At 46.8% G+C, this 19,741-nt stretch overlaps 1 non-coding gene across 1 annotated transcript; it reads right to left on the bottom strand.

The window, feature by feature from the left end:
* Nucleotides 1–9,427: 9,427 nt before the first annotated feature.
* On the bottom strand, nt 9,428–9,500 carry TRNAG-CCC (transfer RNA glycine (anticodon CCC)). The gene has a single exon. It is a non-coding gene; the product is annotated as a tRNA-Gly (tRNA).
* Nucleotides 9,501–19,741: the final 10,241 nt, after the last annotated feature.

The following is a 19,741-nucleotide window of genomic DNA, read 5'->3' as shown; positions in this document are numbered from 1 at the left end:
CCTCTGTTAGAGACACAGGGCAGTTTTCTGCTTCCTGGAATGCTCAGCTCCTGGTGCCTCTGGGCTTTGCTTAATCTGCTTCCTGAGCCTGAAGACCCTTCCTCATCCCTCCTCTCCCTGATTAGGCCTAGTAGCCTGGAGTGAAAGCGAAAGTGTTAGTTGTTCAGCCTTGTCCCACTCTTTGCAACCCCATGGACTGTAGCCCACTAGGCTCCTCTGTCCATGGAATTCTCCAGACAAGAATACTGGAGCGGGTAGCCTTTCCCTTCTCCAGGGGATGTTCCTGACCCAGGGTTCAAACTGGGATCTCCTGCACTGCAGGCAGGTTCTTCACCTTCTGAGCCACAGGGAAGCCCAGTCACCTGGAGACACTCACTCAGTTCACCCAGCATAATTCACTCGGCCCTCTGGTGTCCTCCAGGGCGCGTCACGGTTCCTCCCTAATCACTCTCACGTTAGAAGAGGTGCTCACCTGTAAATGTGAGCCCTTCCCAGTGTGTCTGCATTCTGATAACCAGCGCAATACCCAGGACCTACCAAGCACCGAATTCCTGTTTGTGGAGCCTGTGAACGTAAAGGAGACCAATCCTGCAAAATGACTTGGAACTTTTCTGCATCCCACATGGTTGGTTGGAAATTATTTGGAAGCCTGGGCCTGTTTCTACAGAGACGTGTATATGGGGGTAGTTCTAGAGCAGGAAGTTGGTCTATGGAGCCACTTTAAGTTAAGCATGAAGGAAGTTATTGCATGTCCATCAGTGAGCAGTGCCTGGACAGCTGCAGTGCTCTGAGACGTGGGGACATCCCCATGTGTCACTGAGATGTGGGAATGCCACCCCCACTGTGTCTCAGGGCCCGGGCAGTGGGATCTCCAGGTGCAAGTCAGTTGCTTCCTGAATTGTCCTTAGAGTTGGTTCCAGCAGATGTGGATGGTAGACGGTGGGCCGGTCTGTGGTCGCGGGAGCCCAGGGGAAGCGTCAGAGGAGCATCCTTGTAGGATCCTGGAATCAGGCCCCCAGGGAGAGGGTGGGAGAGGGGGAGTGCGGTGTGGAATGGACGAGGGCCCCTGGGGGGTGTCCTCTAGCTTCCCTTCCTTTGCTCAGCCCAGCTGCCCTCACTGTGGTGGGCCGGAGGTCGTGCGGGGGCAGGGGCGGCTGTGAGATGAACAGCTGAGTGGTCTCGCTCGGCTTCCACTGCCCCTTCTGTCTGCGATGCCCTCACTGCTTGGAGGGTCTTTCCCTTTGCTTCTCCTCATCTTTCTCACTCACCATTACCTGGCCTGTCCCTCTGACAGTGACCAGCACACGGTGGGCATGGAATGGCAACCAGACAGAGGAGATGGGGCGGTGATGGGGACAGAGGGTGGCAGCCAAGTGCAGCTCAGTCACTTGGGTCACGGGGGCCTTTACGTCTCTGGGGTCAGACATCTGGGATCTAGTCCTCATTCCACCTACTGAGGACTTTCGGGCAAATCATCTAAATTCTCTCCCCTCAGTGTTCTGGACTGTATGGCGACGATGCCAGCAGTACCCCCCTTCCCTGTAAGGCTGTTTTGTTGCTGAAGGAGACGCTTCACAGAAAGCACTCCTGGGAAGATTCAAATGATCTGGCCCTGGAACAGCTGAGGGCAGGGGTCCTGGGGCCTCAGGCTCTGCCCCTCGCGGCCCCTCCCTCCTCCCAACCTCTCCCCAGCCCTCTTCCCCCACCCCAGTACTGATTGTTCACCCCAGGCATCAGACACATGAGGGAGGGAGCCCTCAGGTTGACCTCACCCCCAGGCAACAGCTCTGGGATGGACGAGTGTCCTAACATCTGCGGATGACTTTGCAGACAGACTTCTGAACTCCCGCAGCACATGGCGGGGTGACAGAGAGGCAGGTGGGGAAGAGCTGCTCCCGAGGCGGCATCAGCTCTCTTGGGTCTGAGCCCAAGACAGCGCCCTGGGGTTCTCACTGCCCTTGCCGGCCTGTAGGTCCCCCTGAGGTGCCAGGGGGCCTCTGAACACACGGCTGCTTGTAGCCTCTTTGGGGGTGCTCCTGCAGCTCCCGCTGGTGGGGTCCCCCATCCGCTGGGAAACGGCTGCTCTCCTATCAGACTCAACTCACATGTCGAGGCGAAGCCTTGCCTGCCCCCTGGCTACTCATGCCTCCCCGATTTCTCACCTTCCTCCCGATGGCTCCGGCCTGCCCCCTGCCCCTGAGCCACCTCTCTCCCTCGGCGCCTGCCTGGCTGGTCCCTCTGCAGCCGGTGAGTCCTGCATGCTGCGTGCGCTTCTCTCTCTGAGTTTGCGGGCTCTTTGAGGACAGGGCCTGTTTTCCCGCTTTTGTTTCTATGATTTTCTTTTTAATACTATTCACTTTTATTTTGATTTATGGTAGTTCATGTGAACATTAGTTTTTAAAAATTAATTAATTTATTTTAATTGGAGGCTAATTACTTTATAATATTGTAGTGGCTTTTGCCATATAGTGACATGAATCAGCTATGGGTGTAGGTGTGCTCCCCATCCTGAACCCCCCTCCCAGCTCCCTCCCCATGATGACCCTATATGCAAGACAGCAAAAGAGACACAGATGTAAAGAACAGACTATTGGACTCTGTGGGAAAAGGCGAGGGTGGGATGCTGCGAGAGAATAGCGTTGAAACATATGTATTTATCATATGTGAAACAGAGCGCCAGTCCAGGCTCGATGCATGAGACAGGGCGCTGAGGGCCGGTGCATTCACTTTTAAGACATTTATTTCTTTGTTTTTGGCTGGGCCGGATCTTCGTAGCTGCAAGGGATTTCTCTGCTTGGCATCGAGTTGGGGCTACTCTCCAGTTGCAGGGCAAGGGCCTCTCACTGAGGCGGTTTCCCTTGTTGGGAAGCACAGACTCTAGGACACGTGGGCCCCGTGGTTGTGGCACGCGGGCTTCATTGCTTTGTGGGACGTGGAATCTTTATGGATCAGGGATCGAGACCGTGACTCCTGCGTTGGCATGTAGATTCTTTACCACTGAGCCACCAGAGCTTCCCTGTTCTTTCATGTTTTCCTTTAATCCTTCTTGTGTCCCCACATGTCCAGCACCATGCCTGGCACACGCCAATGATGACTGTTGAGTCAGTGACTAGATAAATATATATCTGAATGCATTAAGTCACATGATCCGTGATTGATGCTGGATGTGAGAGCCTGAAGCAGGTGCAGGGTGGCAGTTGTGGGCCATCTCAGTGGATGGTGGGAAGAAGTGACCACTGGAAACCCTGAGCTTGCTATTAGCATTGCCCTGCTTGGGGTGGGGTGTGCACCTTACAGAGCTGGGCTGTGGAATTAGTGTCTCTGCTGTAAAAGGCTGCCACTCTGGGAAGGAAGCTGGCTGCCACGGTCCAGGGGGATAGAGCAAGGTCAAGTTCAGGAGTGACTTCCATGTGTAAGGGTCTTAGAAGACAGGTGGTCAGGGAATGTGAAACAAGGGCTGGAGTCCAGCAACAATGCAGGATTGGATGTCACATAGAGAGGCCCAAGAAGGAAAGGAGCAGGGAGATCAGGCCAGGATTTAGGTGAGCAGGTGAGCTCCAGGGGTGAACCTGTAGGCGCAACCAGGCTTCAGCAATACGTGAACCATGAACTTCCTGATGTTCAAGCTGGTTTTAGGAAAGGCAGAGGAACCAGAGATCAAATTGCCAACATCCGCTGGATCATCAAAAAGCAAGAGAGTTCCAGAAAAACATCTATTTCTGCTTTAATGACTATGCCAAAGCCTTTGACTGTGTGGATCACAATAAACTGTGGAAAATTCTGAAAGAGATGGGACTACCAGACCACCTGACCTGCCTCTTGAGAAACCTATATGCAGGTCAGGAAGCAACAGTTAGAACTGGACATGGAACAACAGACTGGTTCCAAATAGGAAAAGGAGGACGTCAAGGCTGTATATTGTCACTCTGCTTATTTAACTTATATGCAGAGTACATCAAGAGAAATGTTGGGCTGGAAGAAGCACACGCTGGAATCAAGATTGCCGGGAAAGATATCAATAACCTCAGATATGCAGATGACACCACCCTTATGGCAGAAAGTGAAGAGGAACCAAAACGCCTCTTGATGAAAGTGAAAGAGGAGAGTGAAAAAGTTGGCTTAAAGCTCAACATTCAGAAAACGAAGATCATGGCATCCGGTCCCATCACTTCATGGGAACTACATTTGGAAACAGTGGAAACAGTGTCAGACTTTATTTTTTGGGGTTCCAAAATCACTGCAGATGGTAACTGCAGCCATGAAATTAAAAGACGCTTACTCCTTGGAAGAAAAGTTATGACCAACCTAGACAGCATATTCAAAAGCAGAGACATTACTTTGTCAACAAATGTCCGTCTAGTCAAGGCTATGGTTTTTCCAGTGGTCACGCATGGATGTGAAAGTTGGACTGTGAAGAAAGCTGAGCTCTGAAGAATTGATACTTTTGAACTGTGGTGTTGGAGAAGACTCCCTTGGACTGCAAGGACATCCAACCAATCCATTCTGAAGGAGATCAGTCCTGGGTGTTCTTTGGAAGGACTGATGCTAAAGCTGAAACTCCAGTACTTTGGCCACCTCATGCAAAGAGTTGGCTCATTGGAAAAGACTCTGATGCTTGGAGGGATTGGGGGTAGGAGGAGAAGGGGATGACAGAGGATGAGATGGCTAGATGGCATCACCGACTTGATGGACAATAGTTTGGGTGAACTCTGGGAGTTGGTGATGGACAGGGAGGCCTGGCGTGCTGCGATTCATGGGTTTGCAAAGAGTCAGACACGACTGAGCATCTGAACTGAACTGAACTGTCTTGTAATTTATTATGAGGTCCTGAAGGTTTGTGTTCCTCTAGGTTTATCTGCTGGGATCCTGATCCTGAAAATGATGGTGTATGGGGATGGGGCTTTGGGGTGGTGGTTAGGTCATGGAGGTGGAGCTCTCATTAAAGGGATTTTTTTAAAATTAATGTTCAATCACCAATTTCTCCTACTCTTCATGACCCCCACAAGCTCCAGGCTTCCCTGTCCCTCACCATCTCCCAGAATTTGTCCAAGTTCACGTCCATTGAATTGGTAGTGCCATCCAAACGTCTCATGTTCTGTTTCTTCCTTCTCCCCCTGCCGTAAATCTTTCCCAGCATCAGGGTCTTTTCCAGTGAGTTGGCTCTTTGCATCAGGTGGCCAAAGTATTGGAGCTTCAGCATCAGTCCTTCCAATGAATATTCAGGATTTATTTCCTTTAGGATTGACTGGTGGTTTGATCTCCTTGTTGTCCAAGGGACTCTCAAAAGTCTTGTTCAACACCACAGTTCAAAAACATCAGTTCTTTGGCGCTCAGCCTCCTTTGTGGTCCAGCTCTCACATCCATGCATGACTACTGGAAAAACCATAACTTTGGCTGTCAGTTCAGTTCTGTTCAGTCGCTCAGTCGTGTCCGACTCTTTGTGACCCCATGAATCGCAGCACGCCAGGCCTCCCTGTCCATCACCAACTCCCAGAGTTCACTCAGACTCACGTCTATCAAGTCAGTGATGCCATCCAGCCATCTCATCCTCTGTCGTCCCCTTCTCCTCCTGCCCCTAATCCCTCCCAGCATCAGAGTCTTTTCCAATGAGCCAACTCTTCGCATGAGGTGGCCAAAGTACTGGAGCTTCAGCTTTAGAATCATTGCTTCCAAAGAAATCCCAGGGCTGATCTCCTTCAGAATGGACTGGTTGGATCTCCTTGCAGTCCAAGGGACTCTCAAGAGTCTTCTCCAACACCACAGTTCAAAAGCATCAATTCTTTGGTGCTCAGCCTTCTTCACAGTCCAACTCTCACTTCCATACATGACCACAGGAAAAACCATAGCCTTGACTAGACGGACCTTAGTCGGTAAAGTAATGTCGCTGCTTTTGAATATGCTATCTAGGTTGGTCATAACTTTTCTTCCAAGGAGTAAGCGTCTTTTGATTTCATGGCTGTAGTCACCATCTGCAGTGATTTATAGTGCCATAAATACACCAGTAGTCCTCACTTTCTCAGCAAATAGTTGGGGTCTAGTTTTTGTTTGCAGTGTCTTGGCTTCCCTGAGACACTGAACTGTTGCCAGATGGCCATGCTCTGGGTGGGACCGTCTGCCACCCTGACCGAGGAGTCTGACTTACCAACAGGCACCACCCTTCCCTGGTCTCTAAGATCCACAGTGTTTCACTGGCCCCAGCATGCATTTGCTCTGTCCTGCATTACTAACTTGAAGCAAGTTCTTGCCTATTGTGAGCCAAGGTGTGGGACCTTACCTCAACCTTCTATCCAACACATGCTGTCAGAACATTATTTGCAGCAAACGCTGACTTTCACCATCGATCAAAGCTTGGAGGTCCCTGCGTGAGGAGCATGAGGCCCCCTGGGCGATGATTCCTGGACCAGATGCTGTTCATGAACACTTTCAGATCTTGAGGCTCTGAAAAATATGGTTTTATTTTTCATTCATGAAATAGTGTCACAGTGTATTGTCATAGTGTTTCTGATGGCAAACTTTTTGTGAGACCAAGGATAAAGGATACGCATGAAATTTGCACTTGAAAGCATTACATGCAAAATGCGTTGAGGTTTCAAGAAGTTGCTCCCAGCGTTGAACCTTCTGGCTAACACAGGAAAACAGAAATTTGTAGAGTTAAGTTCGAAATTGTTTGGATATTAGGAAAAATTTTAGACCGTCTGGACAATGGGATGGGGGGGCATGAATTATTTTGGGTAGGTAAAAGATATGCAAAATCAGAACACAAGCAGTCATCGTGAATCAGTTGATGACAGGAAGGAAAGGCTGCCTGCCCTTGTGGATGGCTGCTGCCATAACCAGGCACTTTACAGTGTTGGGAGGAAGTTCAGTCGGTGAAGGACACCGAAAAAACAGCCGAAGGGTTCTCCTGCTGATTCTCTGTGCGTTGAATTGAATATCCCGATTTTTGTCCCATTAAAATTTTCAACTTACCTGCAACACGAACAGACAGAAGAAAGGTTTCCGTGATCCTAGTATTCCTTTTCAGTAAATAACTCCGTTTTGTGTACTTCAGAAGGAAAGCCCTAAGTACTTTTAGAGTTTAGAGAATTCAGCTAGGATAATGGTTGGGTGAATGTATGCTCAATTTGTATCTGACTCTTTGTGACCCTCTGGACTGTAGCCCGCTGGGCTCCTCTGTCCGTGGGGTTTCCCAGGCAAGAGTACTGGAGTGGGTTGCTGTTTCCTACTCCAGGGGATATTTCCAACTCAGGGATCGAACCTAAGTCTCCAGCATCTCCTACATTGCCAGGCGGGTTCTTTACCATTGTGCCACCTGAGAATCGGATTAGAGCTCCAGCAGTGAACCGTCAGGCATCATTAACAAGTTATGAGACTCTGGACAAGTTACTTTCCTTGTCTCTGCAACATCAAATCTCAGAGTGTCCCATTAGAACCAGGCCATGAGGCTTGTCATGACTGTTAAGTGAATTAAAACCTGTTAAATTTTTAGGGCAGTACTTGGCCCATGGAAAGCACCAGTGAATGTTAGAAATGATGATTTCAGGCTTCTGAGAAACAGCTGTTTGTTCCCTTGTTAGCTAGCGACTGTATTAGATCATTAAACTCCCGAAGTCTCAGATTTCCCCCGTGTAAACTGGCAGTAATAATAATTACTCTGCAAGATAACAGGAACACATAAATGTTTATAAAATAGTGTAAATGGGAAGATTCACAGTTGGTTTATTGGTGTCTCCACTATAGACGTGGAGATGGAGAGTTGGATCAGCTTCTCCTACTAGGAACTACTGTTTAACAAGTATTTTGTAGATGATGGGAATCTCTAGTTATGAAAGCAATGAACAACCACTGTAGAAAATTGGAAGATACAAGGAAGCACAGGTAAAGGTTAGACATGGCTTGTTAATCTCAAATCTGAGATATATGCTCTTAATATTTCAACATATGCCCTCTATCATGTCTGTAGTCTGTACATCATCTATATTCATGTCTAGTAATTTGTGAAGCACTAGGTGCTTGTCAAATAAATATACCTGTGTCCACCCCCTGAAGTTCTCATATTCACCCAGGAATGACAGGATTGGCAACAGCAAACAGGTAAATAACAAAGGAAAGCTGTCTACTGTGATATCAAATAGGGTTAGTTTTTAAAAGCAGAAGCAAGAAGAAGGGGAAAGAGCTGTGGACCTGGAAGTCAGAGGATGTGGGGTAGGGGTGGTTAACTGGTCCCAGTGTTCATTCTCCCCCTTAGTTTTTTTTTTTTTTCTTTAGTGAATGTTTTGCTATATTCTCAACTCCCTCATTTTTAATTTTTTAACTGAATTAATTAATTTATTTTTATTTGGCCATGAGACACTGCATGTAAGATCTTAGCTCCCAGACCAGGGATCAAACCCACACCCCCTGTTTCGGAAGTGCAGAGTCTTAAGCACTGGACTGCCAGGGAAGTCCCCTCTCCTTCTGACATTTAGTGGAAGGATTCCTCTGCAGGGTGACAAATCGTCTCGGGTTTTCCTGGTCTGAAGGGCATCTCAGGAGGTGGGAATTTCAGGGTTCCTGTAACGGAGAAAGCACCTTACCTGAGGGACACCTGGGGACCAGGCTTCCTGTCTAGTGGGTCACTTGCAGAAGTGATGGGGGAAAATTCCTGGTCATGTCCTTTAAAAAGGATATCTGTCCCTTGTTTTCTTTCTCTGTTCCCAAATCCTGGAAGGTGGTTGAGGAGTTTGGAACCTGCTTCTCCCAAAAGCATCACTAGATAGTTTCAATGAGAACAGAGGAAGGCACTTGACACTCTGGACAATTAAAATACAGGCATAAACCAAGATAGCAAACCAGTGACGCTAGGAAGAGACGAGATGGCCACGCCCACCAAGCCACGGTTGGCCACGCCCACCACCGCAGGGTGCTTTGATGCTGAGGTCACATGACCTTGAGAGACTGGAGGCTCGAGCCTGCTGGGTGAGCAACCGCAGTAGGCAGACGGTACCTGCTTTCACCTCCTTTCCCTGGATGAAGGGGAAGGCGCGGTCCACTCTCCCTCTTGGAGTTCTTAAACCCTTATTTCATAAAGGGGGAGAGAGGTGGCTCTTTGTGGAGCCTCACCTGCCCGTTACACAACGGTTTCTTTTCTTTCTTTCATCTGTGCTGTTTTTTAGTCGCTAAGTGGTGTCAGGTTGTCTGCGACTCTATGGACTGTAGCCCGCTAGGCTCCTCTGTCCATGGAATTTTCCAGGAGAGAATACTGGAGCGAGTTGCCATGTCCTTCTCCAGAGGACCTACCTGATCCGACACAGGGATCGAAGCCAGGTCTCCTGCATTTCCGGCGGGCTTCTGCACTGCAGGCTGGTTCTTTACTGAATGAGCCGCAGGGTTTGTTTGTTTATTTATTTGGTGTGGTGGATCTTCAGTTGCAGTATGTGGGATCTAGTTCCCCGACCAGGGATCAAACCTGGGCCCCCTGCATCGGGAGTGTAGAGCCCTAGCCACTGGACCACCGGGGAAGTCCCCGCAGCTTTCTCACTTCTGCACTTACCTCTGCCTTTGACCTCCTTGCGTGTCTCAGTCGCCAGCCCAGCGGAGGCCGGAGCTCTGTGGGCCTGGGTGAGCCACTTTCACAGCGGCTGCCTTGAAGAGGCACCCTGCATCCCAGGCTGCGAGTGAGCCTGCATCATCCGCTGACCTTTGTGTGACGGTAAGAACAGAAATACGCTTTGTCGTTTTCTGGCAACAGTACTGAGGGCCTCTTTGTTATAGAGGCTGAGTCTATACCCTGAGGGTTGGAATTGCTCTGGGCAACCACTGTTCCATGACCTGGAGGAGAGCTATGAGAGCTTGTTTTGAGAACCAAGTGGAAAGGATCTCATTGGGGTGGAGTGAATTCCTCTTGTAGGTCGTGAAAGAGTATCCAAAAGTCCCTTCATGGGATGCCTAGTAACTTCACAATGCCTAGAAATCTTCCATACTCAAAATAGCACATAAATGGCTTTACGACGTGCCTTTCAATGATGGTTCTTCTTAGCTCCTGGTTTCCCAAGGGGGTAAGTGCCCTTATTAGTTCCTGAGGAGAAAAATGTACTTCCAGGGTATTACCTTACTATGAGATCTGCCTTTTTTCTTTGTAATTGAAGAAGTCACAGCAGGCACCCAAAAGATTAAAGTTTGTGTAGGAAGGAATTAGTGGTTTTTGAAAAAAATATTTCAAAAGTGTTGTGCTCTTGTGCAGTGCTACTGAAGGAACATTCTGTGCCAACTCCTCGGCAGAGACCGCGTGAAGAGTAATAACTCCTCTACCGAGTTGTTCCTTGAGGGCACAAAGTCCAGCAGCCTCTCTGCGTGGGGTCTCAGGGGCCCTTGTTTTCGGGTATTTGCTGGTTGGAATGTTGTAGTTATTTGATTGCATCATAATTAGTTTTTGTTTTGTTTTGTTTTGTTTTTTTTTACATAGCAGAGCATACCTGAGTATCTTGGAAAGAGATTAGTGAGAATCTACCAGTTTCTTTGATAATAGAATTTAAGTACTTTAGGGCCAGTTTCGCTGTGAATACGAAAGCCCATCCCCCATTTATTAAAATGGCTGGGGGTTGGTGTACTGGGTGTGGCAGGGAAATAGATGCTTCCCTGGTGGCTCGGACAGCAAAGAATCTGCCTGCACTGCAGAAGACCCAGGTTCAAATTCTGGGTCAGGAAGATCCCCTGGAGGAGGGCATGGCACCCCACTCCAGTATTCTTGCCTGGAGAATCCCATGGACAGAGGAGCCTGGTGGGCTATAGTCAAGGTGGTCACAAAGAGTTGGACAGACTGGGCGACTAGCACACTTTCATGTGATGTGTGACCCGCCACTAATAAAACGCTAAGCTGTAGAACTCCTCGATGAAGCCATCCCTGTGGGGTTAGCGCTCTTAGTTCAGAGAAGACTGATACTGTAAGCAGCAATGATGTTAACAGTGTAGAAAGACTGATTTGTTTCAATATTTTCAACCCCACTTGCAATGATTAGTTTTGTGTCCTCCTGACCGGGCAAAGCAGGTAAAACATTGTTCCTGGAAGTGTCTGTGAGGATGTTTCCAGAAGAGATCAGCTTTTGAACCAGTAGATGGAGTAAAGAAGATCACCCTTCCCCATGTGGGTGGGCTTCATCCGATCCTCTGAGAGCCTGACTAGAACAAAATGGCCGAGGAGGGGCCACCTCACGCTCTGCCTGAGCGGAGGCGTCCTTCTCCTTCCCTCGCACGTGGGCGCTTGGGCTTTCAGATTCAGGCCAGGACTTGCGCCACTAGCTTCCTGATCCTCAGGGCTTCGAACTGAACTCCAACACCAACTATCTGGGTTCTCCAGCTGGCAGGTGGCAGGCGTGGGACGTCCTTTGTTTCTGTGGGTGGGGAACACATTTATTTTATTTTTGGCCACCCCACTGGCTATGTGGGATCTTAATTCCCTGACCAGGGATTGAATCCGAGCCCCTTGCATTGGAAGGTAGAGTGTTAACCACTGGACCAGAGGAGTCCCAGACCGTGGGACTTCTCAGGGTCCATAATTGCATGAGTGAGTTTCTGTAATCAATCTCCCCTTCTGGGGATCTGCATCTATCCTGTCGGTTTTATTTCTCTGGAGAACCCTGGCTAATACACTGTTCACTGATGACTTAAAACGGATGTTTCAAATCAAGTCAAAGAGCCGTTCAACACAATACAAATCATGCCTGAAGAAATGTTCCTAGCTCTGTGAAGCAGACAGGGACGAACATGGCAGAGCCTCTGTCTGGGTGAGCTCGCCGTCTGCTGAGAAATGATTTCAGTGGAAACACAGCTGTCACCAGAGAAGGTTACGGAGAAGGCCTTATGGGACGTAGAAACTTAGACGTCTCTCCGGGCTACAAAGGCCAAAGACCATTCTTGGGAGAATGAGAAAGTGTCCACTGTGAGTAGATGTTGTTAGTGGATACTTTTCATGAAGAGTGGGATAAAAATAGTTTTCAGTTACCATCCATGGATAGTTCATGTGAGCTTGGGAGGAAGACTGGATGCTGAGAAGATGAATCCTGGAGAAGTGGCCTGTTAAGCGGGGTATTTATCAACATGTTTTATGGAGGCAGTGGTTCATTATTTTCTCTGTTCTCTGTACTCCAGGGAACATTAGCTTTCTGAATAGGTCGTTTTGAAAGTGCTGCCTGTGACAGGCCTGAGACTTTATAGATTGCCTCCAGTGACTCTGGCTGTTGCAGGTTTTCAGTTGAGAAATAAAGCCGCCCGTCCCCTCATATCCGATTCATAGGATTCCAGGCTGAGACCGAAGCTCTGCGTAACAGGAGTACCACACTGCTTGGAGCCGTTTCGTTACGGAGGCCACTTCGAAAGCTGCCCGTTGACTTAACAGTTACTTGCGGCAGCAGAACACTTGACAGTGGTAAGCGTTTTCTCTGCCTGACATTCGAGCCCTCGGAGGGAGAGGAGTATACGGTATATGGAGAGAAATGTAAAAGCTGTCTTGTAGGAGACAGAGGGAAATGGGGAAAGCTGCACTGATTGCTTCCTCTAACTTTCTCTCCTCTTAGAGAATGTTTCACAGGCCATTAAACTTAGCAAGCTTTAGGTGACGGATGGAAAAATGAATGGGGGTCATAGGTGTGCGTTTCATCTTTTGAATCGTGCTTTGCTTTATAATGCAAAAGGGAATTCAATTAATCTACTGTTTCATCAAGAAAGCAACTTAGTTGTCCTCGCTGTATTGCTGTCACTAACTGCTGTGATAGGCAACTTGGAGACCTTGCCCTAAGCCACTCTGCAATGCTTTGATTCTCAAGGATAAAATAGATATGTCTTCAAAACAGTGGCTGTTGCTTCATGTCCACATACAAACGCAGGCACACATTCACACACAGACTTTTGCGGGTGATGCATACATCACACAAGGAGAATGTGGTGACGTTGTTGGTTTGGGGAAATCAGGATTGTACCTATAAAAGCGATTTCTTTGGAGGGAACTTTTAAGATGAAGAAAAAAAAAAATCTTACTACCCGAGTGCTTGCTTAGAATAGGAGAGAATTTTTAAAAACCAATTCCTTCTTATTTATTTATTTTTTTGTTTGGATACTTTAAAAATTTTTTATTTATTTAGGCTGTGTGGGTCTTTGCTGCTGTGCGTGGGCTTTCTCCAGCTGCTGCGGGCAGGGGTTGCTCTCTAGTGTGGTGCTTGGCTCATCCTTGCAGTGCCTTCTCTCGCGTCAGATCGCAGGCTCTAGGGTGTGCAGGCTCAGTAGTCATGGCAACGGTCTCAGCTTCCCTGTGGCCTGTGGAATCCTCCTGGACCAGAGCCGGAACCATGTCCCCTGCGCTGGCAGACAGATCCGGATCCACTGGACCACTAGGGGAGTCCCCAGTTTCTTCTTTAAAAAGTTTTTCATTTTCCTTGTGTGGTATACTTGGAGAGATGAGAGACTGACTTCTTTTATTTAACAAAAAGCCTTAATAAAATTTTAGGGGGAATTCCTTTATTTGTTTATTTTTTATGAGACGTGATGGTTGACAGAGAAGATTACCTGGAAGTTTCTTTGCTGAATTCCTGGTTCCCGCTTACATTTGTTCATCTGGCTGGCTTCCCCATTGCAGAAATGGAAACCTGTCTTTCTGGGGGCATAGGTCACAAAACCGTGGTGTTGTCAGCTTCTCTTTTTCTTCCAAATGCCTTGCGCAATATGGCAGCTAATTCTACCAGCCTCACCTCAATACGATCCCACCTCATCACTCCATCCTTTATTTCCTCTGCACTCCACCTGCCATGAACTCCCATCATCTCCCTCCTGGATAACAGCCTTCCACTTAACCTCCTTACTTTCCCCCTTGTTCTCCCTTCTCCCCCAGGTCATCTCATTTTCTGCTTAAAAGGGTTTATATCTCTCAATCTTACCCAAAGTAAAAGCCAAACTTCTTACCATGTCCTGCAGGGCCTTATAAGGTCTGTCTACCTCTTAACCTTCTGACGTCACCTCCAACTCCTCTCCCCACATTTCCCCAGCCACACTGGAGTCCCTGCTGTTCCTTTAAAACCCAGGCTGTTTTCCACTCCAGGGCCTTTGCACCAGCCACTCTTGTCACCTGGCCCATTCTTTCCCTTGATATCCCCTTGGCTTCCTCTCTCACCTCCTTCACGTTATTGTTCAGTGCTACCTTTTCAGGGAGGCCTTCCATGACTTGAATACAATCTAGTTAAAGTTATACCCATCATCTTCCATTCTTCCTTTCTCCTTTATTTTCTTCCACCTCACTTTTCACCACCTGACATACTGTGTGCTTTCTTATTTGTTGTCTGCATTGCAAGCTCCAAAAAGACAGTCAGTTTTGTCTGTTTATTGTTGTACACTCAGTGTCTACAATAGTTCCTGGCCCATAGTAGACAGCCAAACAATATTTGTTAAAGAAATCATAGTAGAGTAACTCTCTTCTTTCATTCTCATCGCGAGGCTCTTTAGTTCCTCTTCTTCTGCTATTAGAGTGGCATCATCTGCTTTGGCCGCCTGATGCAGAGAGCAGCTCATTGGCAAGGACCCTGATGCTGGGAAAGATTGAGGGCAGGAGGAGAAGGGGGGACAACAGAAGATGAGATGGTTGGATGGTGTCCCCAGTTCAGTGGGTATGTTTGAGCAAACTCTGAGAGAGAGTGAAGGCCAGGGAAGTCGTGTGCTACTGTCCGTGGGGTTACAAAGAGTTGGACACGACTTAGCAACTGAACAGCAACAATGATGAAGCAACTAGGATTTGGGAGGCACTGTCGTGCAGCTTTTAGGAGGGGAAGATTTTAGGGGCCCCTGGAAGATAATCCTTAATGGAAATGGAGAAGGAGAAGGAATCTATCAGAATGTGATGATCACAGCCAAGAATCCAACTTTTTGCTTTTGGTCTTCTTGGCAATAAACCTCAGCCTCATTGTCCACTTTAAATGGTGAAAGAGTAGCAATCCTCTGGCTAATATTTCAAAACTGTGCCCTTGTGTGTGTGTGTATCCATCTGTAACTCATATATCCTCACTCTTAGACCTGGATAGATTTAAGTTGAATTTCTCTCCAGTCTTAGAGCTTTAACTACCAGGTGATAATCTAGCTTTCAGATGGAAGCATTGGGATGAGTTAAGATGCCTGTATATGTTTTCCTTATCAGAATTCATTTTTGAAGAAAACACAATTTATGTGAAGGACATATGCACAGAGTGTTGCCTATCTTAGGGACAGGCACGAGATTACCAAATGACTAACTGACTCTCTGAGCTGCTTAAAGAATTTTAAAGCAAGCTGCCTGAATGTCAGTAAGTGTGTCTTTTTCAGAAACCTGGAAGTACCTTTCTGTACTTCAAAAGAAAAACAAAGATCTCATAGTATTTTCAGCCTCTAATGAATGAAAAAGATACTGGCATAAAAGAGGAAATGAAGACATTGGAAGGGAAAGATAAATGACAACATGGTATATGATATAAGCCCCACACTTACTGTCTTTGAGGACTCTCCTGTGATTTACAGATCTGGGAGGATATAGAAGAGTTTTTATCAGAAGGAAAAAAACAATGTGCCAGATGGTCAATGAGAAATTCTTTCCTTCCGATAAAGTTTTATAATTACGCTTGTAGCTTACTCATATGTCCTTAATGTTGTGATATGGCAGAGCATGGATGATCATCTGAGAGTAGTCAGTCAAGATTGTGGATTATGCTTTTGGGGTACATTAGTGAATTAAAACATTGTCATGCACTTTTGAAATATTGAATGGTATTCCTCAATTATCGAGTTTTGGGAAAAGCATGTATTTCAGTGGAAATAGTTTTGCATCTTTTTGTTTGGATCAACCATTGAGACCGGTCTGTCACGACAGAGCAGAGCTTGACATGGCATTCAGGATTATGAAAAGAAGTCAGGATCTGGAGAGGCATGCGGTTCAGAATGTAAAGGAGTTCTTAGTACCCTGTATGGATTTTCAGAGTAAAGTTTTAGAAATTGATTGGGAAATTTCAAGTAGCATAAAAAGAGGGTGTGCGATTTTTGGTGATGGTTTAGCCACTAAGTCATGTCTGATTCTTGTGACCCCATGGCCCTCTGTCTGTGGGATGGGATTCTCCATGGAGAATCCTGGAAATCCAGGAATGGATTGGATTGGATTGGATCCAATCCCCTGGAGGGGATTGCCATTTCCTTCCCCAGGGGGGTCTTCCCAACCCAGGGATCCAACCCGGGTCTCCTGCTTTGTAGGCAGACTCCTTACTCACTGAGCCACTAGGGAAGCTCATTTATCTCAAAAAAGAAAAAAAAAAAAAGTTTTAAAAACCTTGCATGTTTTGAACACAAATTTGGCAAACTTTATTGGTGGAAGGACTTGCTGGCTCCTTTTAGCTAGAAAGGAAGTATAGACAAAGCAATAGTAATGGTCCAGGTGCAGTTTTTTTTCCACTTGTCTTCTGCTGCATAGTAAGTGTCTCCAAATTTAGTGACATCAAACCACATTTTGGAGCCTTATGGATTCTATGAGTTCTCATCCAGGCAGGGCGTTGTTGAGATGACTTGTTTCTGCTTCAGAGTACCCAGGAATTGGCTGAATTGTCAGCTGATGGGCTGAGGTGACCTGACAACTGGCTTGGACTTCCTCGCAGCATGGCAGCCTTCAGACTGCTGAGTCCTTACAGGGCTCTAAGTACACGCGTTCCAGTGAGTGTGGTGAAAGTCTTAGTACCCTGTGACCCAGACTCAGGAGCGAGGTCACTCGGTGCCACTCCGTCTTATTCTTTTGAGTGAAATTTGTTACCTCTATGTGGGTTCCTGGGAGGGTGGTGAGTGTATTTTTGCATGTGAAGAAATTTAAATACTTTATTGCCCTGCTTCTGCGTGTTGCACGTCATCTGGGGCTGAGATGGGATGAGCTGCTGGCAGCAGAGTCAAGGCTGCAGAACCTAAAATGTTTGCTGCTGGTCCTCTCCAGGAAAGCTGTGCCAACCCCTGGTCTGGAAGATGACAGAGGGGACAGGCCAGGATGGTTTTCCTGCAGAGATGACCTTGAGCTGAGACCTGGATGATGACAAAGCACTGACTCTGAGAGGCAGGGTATGGACCTTTCTGGGAAGAGGCAACAATTCTGAGGTGGGATGAGGGCAGCCTGGGGGGCAAGATGGAGGTTTGTATCTGGACATGGACAACAAGGGCCAGGACAGGTGTTCCTATTGTTTCTAGTGCCAGGTGTCTGCCTGGTGGCCTGGCAGAGCCTATGGCCCTCTCCCCAGACTAGTATTACTACGTTCATGAAATAAAAGACATAGAATTCCGAAGGAGATGGATTATAATGAAATGCAGTTATCAAAATGTTATCAAACAAATTTGCATCATAATAATATGTGTGTTTCTTTATTAATGCATTCATTAACTGGATTTGGAAGTTGGTCTCATAACTACTGTACTTTTAAAATAGATCTGAGAGTAAACATTATTTCAAGCTGTCAGCAACAACTGTCATATTGTATCAAAATATCTGTGATTTTTATTTGTGACTCACTCCTGGGTACTGCTGAAGCTACTTGTCTTGCTTGCTGTATTAATAACTGAAGATGCATTAATAAGGGCGTTCCAGAGAAACAGAACCAATAGGAGATTCTGTCTGTCTATAAATGAGAAATCAGTTTACACAGTTATGGAGGCTGGGAATGCCCATGATCTGTTGTCTGAAAGCTGGAGACCCAAGGCTGCTGATGGTGGAGATCCCTGTCTAAGGGTGGAAGACCCAGCTGAAAGGTGAGGCACAGAAAGAGAGAGAGAGAGAGAGAGAGCAGATTTTCCCTTCCGTCACCTGTTTATTCCATTCAGGCTCTCAGAGATTGTATGGGGCTCACTCACATTGGGGTGGGTGGTCTTCTCCATCTACTGATTCAATGTTAATGAATAATGTTTAAATAACATTTAACTCAGAAATAATAAATAATAAAAACTCAGAAGCAATGTTTATGCAAACACTGGGACACCTGTGGTCCAGTCAAGTTGAGACGTAAAATGAACCATCACAGAAGTAAGGGCTAAATCAAGCTGAGGTAGAGAAACCTGACAGAGATGAACTTGTCCCTTTCTGAGCTCAGGGACCCGTGGCCCCATGTCAAGAGCTGCTGATGCAGAAGCAGGTTTTCGTCTAAACACTGTGGGGCTAAACGTGAGGCTCAAGCAGCAGGACTGACTTATGCTTTAAAAATGTTCTCGCTAGCTGCTCTGGGGAGGGCAGATCACAGAGAGCTAGAAAGCAGGCAGACCTGTCATTGTTCAGCGGTTTTCATTCCATAGCTTGTTTGCCTTTGCTGTTGCGTTTGGTGTATCCAGAGCAGGAGGGGTGAAGATTAAACAGAACAAACTGGAAATTCAGGGGATGGCAGCCAGTATTTCCAGCATGGTCCTTTCCAGAAGTCATTTTAAGGGAGAAGGAACGCTCACTTAATTCCTCTGGGAATTCAAGGGCTTGAATTAGATAGATTTGAGGGCTAATGGAAACTTTGACATTCTCTGAATCTGGATCGTGTGTTTCTTTTAATTGTAGGTAGCCATCAGTAGGCTTCCTGGGTGGTGCTAGTGGTAAAGAACATGCCTGCCAATGCAGGAGACATAAGAAGCACAGATTTGATCCCTGTGTTGGGAAGACCCCCTGGAGAAGGGCATGGCAACCGATTCCAGTATTGTTGCCTGAGAAATTCCGTGGACAGAGGAGGCTGGCAGACTGTAGTCCATGGAGTCACAAAGAGTTGGCCATGTCTGAAGTAACTTAGTGTGTGTGTGTCACACACATACACACACACACACACACACACACAGAGCCAGCAATAACTATCTTCATTCATAAACAGGTAGAATGAACTAGGATGAACTCTTTGAAGTGTGTTCATGACTATGTCCCATTTATCTTGTTTAATTGATTAGATCACAGCCAAGAATACAGAATGTTATTTTTAATGACAAAAAGTATGACATTGCACAAAAGAAATTGCTCTTCTTCATCACAATATGTGTATGAAATAAGTCAGACAACTTTAGCTTTCTACCCTTCCCCTCGATTTCTGTTTCTGGTTTTCAAATTCTCGTTACCTCTCGAAGTCATATCCTTGGAGTGCTTCTAATGTTTTCCATCTACAATTAAATGTCTTGGGTTAATTCATAGTTGCAGTGAAATGTGATCTTCTGCATCTTCAGTTTAAATACATGAACCTGAATGGTTATGTTGAGTCATCTGATCAAGGTCACTCTTACTTTTTCTTGCCTAATGCTGCTTTTAGTTTGTGTGGTTAAAAATGGCAGGACACTCACCTCAGATTCCAAGTGAAGCGGAAGTGTTCATGGTAAAGGTGATGGGGAGAGGGAGGGGGACACATTGTGTTTGCCTTTCCCAATATGCCAAGAGGTGTGGAGAGTCTGCTGTCTCCAAATAAGTATAATCCATTCATTCTTAAGATGCAAGCTGTCATTGTTGTTCAGTTGCCAGTCATGTCTGATGCTGCAACCCCATGGATTGTAGCATGGAAGGCTTTGCTGTCCTTCACTATCTCCCAGAGTTTGCTCAGACTCATGTCCATTGAGTCAGTGATGCCATCTAATCATCTGATGTCACCTCCTTCTCCTCCTGCCCTCAGTCTTTCCCAGCATCAAGGTTGTTTCCAATGAGTCAGCTGTTTGCGTTGGGTGGCCAAAGTATTGGAGTTTCAGCTTCAGTATCAGTCCTTCCAATGAGTATTCAGGGTTTATT

The sequence above is a fragment of the Ovis aries genome, chromosome 26, assembly GCF_016772045.2.
Source record: "Ovis aries strain OAR_USU_Benz2616 breed Rambouillet chromosome 26, ARS-UI_Ramb_v3.0, whole genome shotgun sequence".
Classification (NCBI taxonomy): Eukaryota; Metazoa; Chordata; class Mammalia; order Artiodactyla; family Bovidae; genus Ovis; species Ovis aries.
Note: the sequence above shows the minus strand (reverse complement) of the source record. Positions and strands in the feature narration are given on the sequence as shown.